This window comes from Aptenodytes forsteri, unplaced genomic scaffold, assembly GCF_000699145.1.
Source record: "Aptenodytes forsteri isolate BGI_AS27 unplaced genomic scaffold, ASM69914v1 Scaffold208, whole genome shotgun sequence".
Classification (NCBI taxonomy): domain Eukaryota; kingdom Metazoa; phylum Chordata; class Aves; order Sphenisciformes; family Spheniscidae; genus Aptenodytes; species Aptenodytes forsteri.
This window is the reverse complement of record NW_008794963.1, coordinates 86,149-95,943: the sequence shown is the minus strand read 5'-3', so window position 1 is coordinate 95,943 and position 9,795 is coordinate 86,149.

Genomic DNA, 9,795 nt, shown 5'->3' with positions numbered 1-9,795 from the left:
CTGCCACGACTTCTCAAATACAATGGATAGTGGCTTAGCAACTTCATCCGCCAGTTCCCTCGGGACCCGCAGATGGTTCTCATCGGGTCCCATGGACTTGTGCACCTTCAGGTTCCTTAGATGGTCTCAAAAATATGAAAGTACCTTGTTATTTTAAGTCACACTGTTTTAATTGCCATATCTGTTAACTGCTTCATGTCTGTAAAAGGCATGAGACTGCAAGGATCTTGGAATTTAAATAGTGAAATAAGAGGTGTGACCAGTCTGTAATGGGATAAGTGGGTGGAAAGCAGAGGCTGCAGGTTACAGGAGAGGGAACCAAAAGGGAGTTCACATCGTCTATGTGCATGGGTGTGTGCTTTAACTACATATAGGTGTCCTAAAAAAATGACAAAATCCAGTCCAAAAAGCAAACCAGCCAATTAACAAGTATTGCAGAAAGCTTTAGAAACAACAGGATTTTATGTTATGTACCAACTATATTATCAAGCCTCTCATAAGCCTGCCTAATCATAACTTTCCTCACTCTTTTGTAACTCAATCTTTTGTTTTGTGTCCTGTCTCTTGTTTTTCAGATCACAGGAATGGTCTCCAGCTTGCACTTGGTTTTACATGTGTTTCAGGATAGATTGGGATTTGACCTGGGTGGTGAGTTGGCAAAATTTTTGGAAACATTTGCCAGCAATAACTGTACTCATAGCTTATTTGTTTTTCTAAAGAAACTATGTAGTTCACTAGGTGGGTGTTTTTAAGGGCCAATTTGAGAAAACATGTAGCTAAAGGCACATAAATAAATAAGTACTGACTATACGTTTTCCTATCTAAGAATAAATGGATTATTCCACAATCCACTGAAGTACAGTTTATCATTTTTTTTCTTTTTTTAAAGTCTCTCTCTCTGTTTGATTTCCTTGTACATGGGCTAAAGGATTATTTGTCTGAATGTGTGATTAGTCCTCTCTCATTGCTGTAAATACAACGGCAGTTTGCATAAGATGTGCTGTATTTAGTGGATTCCAAGGCAGTTGTTCCTCTTTACCTCACATTAGAGAAAATGCAGAATGTATTACAACTTCAAGGACACATTTTGAGAGTAAACGCAGACCTCTCAGTGTGAAATGCTAAGGGCCACAATTTCTTTCATGCAGTTTTGCTCCTTAGGAGCTATAATTTAAAGCAAAAATTTGGATCCAAATATTGTCAGGTTCTCTCCTTAGATTTATATAGTAAAATTTTCCATCACAATTTCTAAAAGAGGAGTCCTACGTATTTTATTAAGTCATGAGTACATCTGATGTGTTTTGGTATAGATAGGTTCTTGATTTTTTTTTTTTAATTTACATTAAAGCCTTCACATTTCAAAGCAGCATTATATAGCCTGTTAAAACCAAGCAAATTACCTGACCCAATATTGTTATCATATATTCTTTTACCAAAGGGCATTTAATACCAAAGGTGAGGAGTGGCAAATGCAGCTAAACTAGAGAATCTATATGACAAAGGAAAAATAGAATAGCAGGAAATATTTGCTAAGCTCACATGTTTTTGGAACAGAAGACTGACCATGACACAGACTACCTGCAATAGCTGTGATAAATTCCAAAAATAAACCCTGGAAAAAGCTGATTGTTAGAAACTTTAAGGTCAGTATCATATAAGGACATTCATTCCTTGAAGAGCATTCCAGTCTGTCAAAATTCACAGTTTCACCACTGAAAATCTTTATTTTTTTCAGCAGGCAGTAGAGCAAAGTTAAACATTTGGCCACCTCCTACTCATGTTTTGGGACTGAAACCTGTAATTTCAATGGGTAGTTTTTATGGCTTTAGGGAATCTTCAACTGTGGAAGTGCAAACAACTTTGGAAGAAGTGGAAGAGAGATAAGAAACCCCACTCCGAATGAGCTATCTGATTTTTGCATTAAATCTGCATGAGTAACACAGTGATGATGAAATTAGATAAGAAAATCAAAATCGGCAAAATGAACCATGAAGTATTACCTGCACCCAAAAGTAAGATTTGCTTCACCTTAGCAGCTATGTCTGAAGGCAAACAATAACAATTAGTTTGATGGAAAAAGTAGGGAGTTCAAATCTAATGGATATTTAATAATAATGCTTTATAAATGCTTAGGACAAATGTTATGTATTTTTCTAGTGCTTACAGGATGATCTTCATCACTCTGTCCTTCCTTGTTTTGTCACTCAAGTGCTGAATTCTACAGACTTTGAGGGAGGGGTCGTGTTTTGTTCTTTGTTTCTACAGCATCTAGTACCATGACACCTTAGTCCGGATTGTAATGCTGGGGAATACAAGGACATATTTATAATTATATTTTAAATGAATAAGCAGCATTCAGTACCAGATAAAAGCAGATGCTGTTATATCCCCCAGACTGTATTTATCTCAGTAGTCAAATATAGTTTGCTGGTGACCAGATGTACTGATTCGCATCTTCAAAGAATATTTTTGGATGAATGCATGATGGAAATAAAGTCATATAGCTCCTCAGTGGGATTGCATGAAAATCTGTTGGGGCAAGTTAATTGGCACAGAAGCAGACAAGGCTTTTAATTTTGCATGTTTTTAAGTGGCTTTAGTGTTTCTGGTTTGGGCTCAGCCTCAGTAATACGCATAGGTCTCTGCATTTGCTTAAAAAGCCCCATGTTATATTACTGAAACAACAGATTAAAGACTCACTGATAATAGCTTTATTCAACCTTGCTGAAAATGTTAAGTCTAGTAACAATAAAGGCTTAACTGTTCTACATGCCGGCCAACTGGCTTTCGCATATTACAGCAAACAATTGCAAGCATTTAGCGTGTCAGGACATATAAAACAGAACTACTTGGGAATACAGGATCTGAATACATACCCCTGATACATCCACACTGTGGAATGGCAGAAATACACATTGTTGTAATCAATATTGGTAACCTCATCTTTGGAAAACTACATGTTATATACATTTCAATTTTGCTTTCACACATTCAGATGAAACTGAAGAGATTGTTTCTAATTTTCTGAAACTCCAGGGACTCTTACACAGAATTTAGGCTTGCTTGTTTTGCACTGACCTGGCAGAGTAAGGAAGGTACAAGACTCTCTGCAGCTCATATAACCCACCTGGGACTGGAATCAGGAATGATTTCCAGCTGCTTCCTGCAGAGCCTAGTTAGGTGCAGCCTGCATCAATGGAGCTGGAGCCAGTCGGGTTTGCTTGCCACAGCTGTATCAGCTGGTTTAATGAAAAGCATCATCTTTCCTATCGGGTGTTGTCTTAATGCAGCTCTTCTGTGGGGCAAAGACATTGGTAAATGAGTAAAGGATTTTTAGCAAATTGTGATGTAAATACTGTAGCGGCTGTTTATTTGCACTGTAGTCATTTTCGGTCTCTGACCTGCTTATGCTTGTAAATTCTACATTTAAAATCTGGTGTAAAATAAATCAGAGACGGGAGAAGGAGAAAAGCAATGCTTTATCTGTTTTGAATTTCATCTTTGTGATTTTTTTTTTCCTGAGTTTGAATCACTAGTTACAATGAAAATTATTCATCTTGATAATTCTTAGTATGAAAAGCAGATTTTTTTGTTGCATTTAGTTGCTTGATTGTATGGTTATTATCAGTTTATATGGTACTTGTATTTTTATTTTCCAAAAGTTGCTTTGTCTGATATGGACTAAGTTATTTTCACTCTTAAGCTATCTTCTTTATAAAAAAAATAGTTTCCACTCAGCCTCAGCTGCTCATGACTTTGGTTTAAATACTTGAAGATACTTATGACACTGTTTTAATTTTAGATGTCAGATATACCCTCCTCCTCCTCTCTGCTTTAAAACTTTTTTATCTCTCCAATCCCTTTCTCCAACCCTTCTTCCCTCAGACCACAAGCATATGAACGTCTGTGTTCAGGTCACATCTATTAAACTCTTACTTTTCCTGCAGGACTTCTTTTTCCCTCTTGTTCATGCTAATACCTTTCCTTTATTTGCTTTTATTCATCATGATTTATCTAACATACAGTTTAGAAATACTTCAACTGAGAACAACAAAACTTCATCACATTAGGAAATTTTCTCTTTATCTTAGCAGAATATAACTGTGCACGTCATTTCGACTACAATCAAAACCTACAGGACTGTCTTCATTTGTGCTTAGACTCTTTGTGGGAAGTTTAAAATCAATCCTTGGAGATCCACCAGCCAAAATTTTGCCTTTTCTACTGTGGTGTTACTGATGGCAGCAATGGGTTATTGCGCTCAGTATGAAACAATGACAGAAAGGTCTCATCACAGGTGTTGGCAGACAATGACCAAGCTTTTTGAATGCAGTATCACCATAGCTTTTAATACAGGAAAAGCGAAGTATTTCCATAATCTTCCCCTCAGAAATTGCTGAGCTATAGTTTATGTGTCTTGTTCTGGCATTCATTTACAAAATCTACCAACTTCATAATTTCTTGGCATCGCTTACAGACTAAGGCCCTGTGGCTTTGGGCATCTATAATTTCCACAGTGCTGGATACCAGACCCCTGGAAGTCAGAGTGCTGTGCTCATAGTACTCCTGATATTTTCAGGCTAGCAATTCTGAAGTTATTTTAACAAGCTTTCAGTTGTGATACTGGGGTAATGTTATGCCAGCAAGTAGTTTGCATGGTTGCCTTTACAATAATTTTTGAACGTGCGGTAACAATCTCTTTTTGGAACATGTGACTCTTTTTTCTCTGAGTTATACAAATTCTCTGCTGCATATGTAGGGAACTAGTTGAGGGTCTTTGGTGTTTTTATTTGGTTTGATTTCTTTATTTTTGCTTTGAGAAAACCAAGAGGGCTCCTGTTACTAGCTTGTGTTGCATTTCTGATTAAAAGCTTTCCATTATGTGAGAGAAAAAAGAATGCAGATGCCCAGGCTAGATTCATCTAATCTCCTAGGAAAAATCACTCCATAGCTGTATCCTGAAGAGAAAGAATGCTTTGCTGAGGCTGGGATCACATGCTCTGTACTGCCAGTGTCCTAATCCAAGGCAAACTGAAACGTTTCATAGCATCCATGAAAGACATCACAGTGCTTGGGGCAATGGGGCATCCAGCCAATACCTCTAGAATCACTTTTTCTACGGCAATCTCTTTGTGTTAGAATAACATTGTTTCCACTTTTAGAGGGATATGGCAATATTTTCAGAGGTGTCCTTGTTGGTCACTTTATTTTTGAAAAATGAGCTGCAGACAAACAGTAAGTCCACCAACAGTATTCCCTTAAACGCCACCTATTCGTAGTATTTGGGACACATCCTGAACAGCTCAGCTGCCTTGTCACATCAAATTATTGGAAGGCATTTTGACATCATTTAGCCTCTGACCTTAAATTTCACTCTCAATAAGCAGAAACCAAAACATACCCCACAAAACACTGAGAAAATAGAAACTGCAACTGTGTCATTCCAAAATGAATCCCTATCACTACAGATGAGACATTTCCCCGCTTTCACACAATAGATGCTTTTATTTATTACTATCAAGACTGGAGCCAAAGCGAACAATCTCTCTTTGTATACAGATACTTCTTTTAATTTGTTAGTGAGTTGATCCTTTTAAAATTGCTAATTAGCTGAGCTGTTATTAACGTGACTCAAATAACTGGAAAATCTCATAGTCTTATGATCACAGGGCTTTTCAACTGACCGATCCACAAGTACCACTTATTCACCTCGTAAGTAAAGAGGTGTTTAGCCCAGAAAGAAAAAAGTAAAGTAATACATACTGTTCAAATGGAGAATAAAAGGAGTGTTCTCAATATTGGATTTTAACCCTTCCCATACTTGCTGATTAAAGGCTTTATTAGTTTTTTAGCAAAAAAGTACACTTATAATTTTTAATGAGAAGAGACTTCTTTCATTTCCAAGTTTCTCAGGACATACTGAAGCATCTTACTTGCAGTGGAGGTCCTACTACAGAACGAACATCCTTGTCTGTGTTTTGTGTACTCTATTACACAAGTAAGTCCTTCACTTCCCTGGTGTCGGTTGCCATACATCTGTTTTCAGTGTGTAGTCATTGTTATTAAACCTAGGTTCATGTTACATGTTGTCTGTAGTAATTTACGAATAAATAGTAGCATACCTTGCTCCAACTACTACTCCTCGGTATGTTAAATCTCTATTTTCTTTTTGGAGGCTTATGCTAAAAAACTACTAACATTCCTTCTCCTTTTCCTTCCCTCTCCCTTCTCCGAAGAAACAAACCCAACCATTGACTCCACTTTGGTTGCTAACTGGGGAGCGGGGAGTTGTGAGAAGTCTTTCTTGCCCATAAGTCAATTTGTTGTTTCATACAAGTCAGCTGAGTTCAGCTTAAATTACCAAATCTGCAATTGGTAGTAACTGGTGTTTAGCAAACACTTTTTTCCTTGAATCCAGACCTTCTTTTGGTAGAAACAGTTGGAATCTGATTGTTTTCTAGAAACGCCATCTGCTGAGAAGAGCTATCAAATTGGAACAGAGGGCAATGGGAAAAATATGACATGCAAGTGCATCTTAGTGGTAAATTATAGCTTCTTAACAAAGCTAACTACCACTAGGTTATAACTTAATCTGTTTAATTCAATCAGATGACAAATGTACATGATACAAAGTATGTGCTTAAGGTGATAAAAGTCACCGTGGCTAGACAGATCAAGTGTACGATACTGCCAAAACTTCATTTATTTGTGTAAAACTGAGGGATATTATAAAAACTGTGTCCATATCAGATTTGCTGGTCTAAGCAATTACATTTTTGTAAAGATTCTCAGTCTTATCAGTCTTATTGGCCTGAGTCTTACTTTTTATTATGCTTGCAAAAGATGTCCTTATTAAAGTTACTACAATATTACTTTACTGATTCTCAGTTTTAATGCTTTGCCAAATACCTGGGGAAAAAAAAGCATGCATGTGACATAAGACATCTCCTGTCACTGTAGAAAAATACAATGGTATATCCAAATAGGCAGGTGGAAACTGGTGTGTGTTTGTTCTGCTCATAGTCCATGGTGGCCAGATTTTAATTCTGCTCTGGTCTGAAAGCAGGACGGCTGTATAAATGAAATGCTGTGTCTAAGCACTGCTCTCCAGAAGACATTATTAGCAGAAGCACAACACTCTTTTAATGAAAAAGTTACACGCAGCCAGGTAGGAAGAAGATAATGATGAACTGTCTGTATCCATCAACAGAGCCTCATCATAAGTTATATTTTAAATAAGAAATATTTATTGGATGGATCATTGCACAGTCTGCTCATGGTCAGAAACAGGAATGAGATGGCAACTGCACACCTGTCAATACCTAAATCTGCTGTTGGTACAAATGTTTTCAGATTTTAGTCCACAAGTCTTATTTATGCAAGACTCCTGTTCATACAAACAGATTCATCAAAATGAAGGTAGCAAAAGGTGTAACTTAGAAGTCTGTTCTGCAAGTATTACTAATAATTCATTTTAGAACAGAAAATGATGAATTTTGAGGTCAGGGCCATATTCCACTGCAGGCCACTTTTTGACTGTATTTGCAATAGTTTCTACTGCAAATCTCAGAATTGGTTTAATGTTCCTTTCATCAGGTGCCACGTTATGACACGACCGTTTCAACAGACCCTACTTGCAAAAAAGCAAAAACCTTGATCTGTTTTTTGGTAAAAACCAGAGGCAATTCATTATTGTGGCTCAGTTACCTAAGGAAAAGCAGCACAGTTGTCTTATTACAGACATGCATTTAAATGAGCAAGCAGAAATTCTCTTGTACATTAATTACTTTAATGCGTGTCAATCAAGAAAGAGCTCATATATAAACAGATTTTAGCTAAAAAAGGAGACCTAATTTTGTCATGTTGTCTCACCTGAACCAATTAGATTGTATGTCACAGTTTAAAGATATAAACAACCATTAAAATAAATGTTACACAGTAAAAAATTTATTAAACTGGCAGAACTATTAAGATTTATTTTATTTCAAAAACCTTGATCTGTTTTTTGGTAAAAACCAGAGGCAATTCATTATTGTGGCTCAGTTACCTAAGGAAAAGCAGCACAGTTGTCTTATTACAGACATGCATTTAAATGAGCAAGCAGAAATTCTCTTGTACATTAATTACTTTAATGCGTGTCAATCAAGAAAGAGCTCATATATAAACAGATTTTAGCTAAAAAAGGAGACCTAATTTTGTCATGTTGTCTCACCTGAACCAATTAGATTGTATGTCACAGTTTAAAGATATAAACAACCATTAAAATAAATGTTACACAGTAAAAAATTTATTAAACTGGCAGAACTATTAAGATTTTAATTTTATTTCTATAAATATTAAATTACAAGACTATTCAACTTGTCGATGTTCAACATTAAGAACATAATTTTGAAATACTAAAAAGCAAAAATACTGATACTTTGTTTGCTTCTTTTTCTTTTTTGAGAGCGTCTATAGTAAACTCTTTGTTAAAATTGTCTGAATTTGAATACAAAATTTACCAAAATAGTTTTGTTTTAAATTCATATCACTTTCCATTACTGTAATAAGCTGATACGATTCCTGAATTCCAGAAGTCATTCTGAATACAAGATTTTGGAATTTTAATACAGCATTTTTTAAGCTTGGTTGCTAAGTGGACATATTTCAGATTACAAATGAACTCAGTTGACACTTCATTCTTGAGAAGGAAAGCTGCTACCTGAGTAATTCATTAATATGATTACATGAACAGAGAATGAAAAACATAAGCAGAAAATCCAACAGGAATTCTTTTGAAAAAAAAACCTTTTGAGTTTTCCAGAGGCCATATCTGCTCCCCACAGACTGGCCAATGAATTGGCTAAACGTAATTTTTTTTTTTTTCCAAACCTCCAGAAAATGGCTCTGGCCATTCTGCGTTCTTAAAGGTGGTGCAATAAAATCATGACTTCTACCTGTCTGATTTGATGCTGGATTCCTTAGCCCAGCAGAGGTCCTTCTGAAACCTGTGGTGGTCTTGTCCAGCACAGGCTACCTGGGGACACCAATAAGGGCTACCTAGGGAGACCTTCTAAACTGAAACCAAGTCCACAGAGGTTTAAAGCACGAGTTTGCCTTTACCAAAGCTTTTTTGATGCATTTCTGTGGCAATATAGATTTTTTCCATGCTTTAACTTTCTAGAGTTTGGGGAAGCATAAGATGTTTCAGGAGATGAGATTTCTTGAGTTTCTTTGGAAGTTTCAGAAATGTACAGCACAAAGGTTGTTCAATATTAAAAAGGGAGGAGATTTAGGATGGAGTTTTCAGAGACTCTTAAAGGACTTTTCTTTTGCTCTGGGCCCTTTATTTGCTTAGACATGTCTAAGGACACCACATGTAGGCTATGGTTTTGTATGTGCTTTGTTGTGGCATCGTGTAGTTTTAAGAGTAGTGTGTGAATGACCTATGGATATGTATATTCATGTAGTACACCATTCCAAAACAGTCTTACTGAAGCAATTTAAAAATTACCGAAATCTGAAATTCACGTAAGATATATCAGTAGAGAAATAAGCTACAAAGCAAGAAATAGCAGTGTTATTTTAGGCAATTAGATGTTTTTCTGTAGCATGCTGGTACCTTTAACAATTGTTGAGCCTCTTGAGAAAAAGCTGAGCAGTTTATATTAACCCACTGGTGTAGTTAGCTCAGTACTCTGTGGGGATGTGTGAGACTTACTAATAAGCATGGAAAGAATGACTGTACACGCAGTAGGGTTTCAGCAGGCCCTCTCTTGATGATTATCCATGCCCTGAGGGAATAAAACTCAGGCT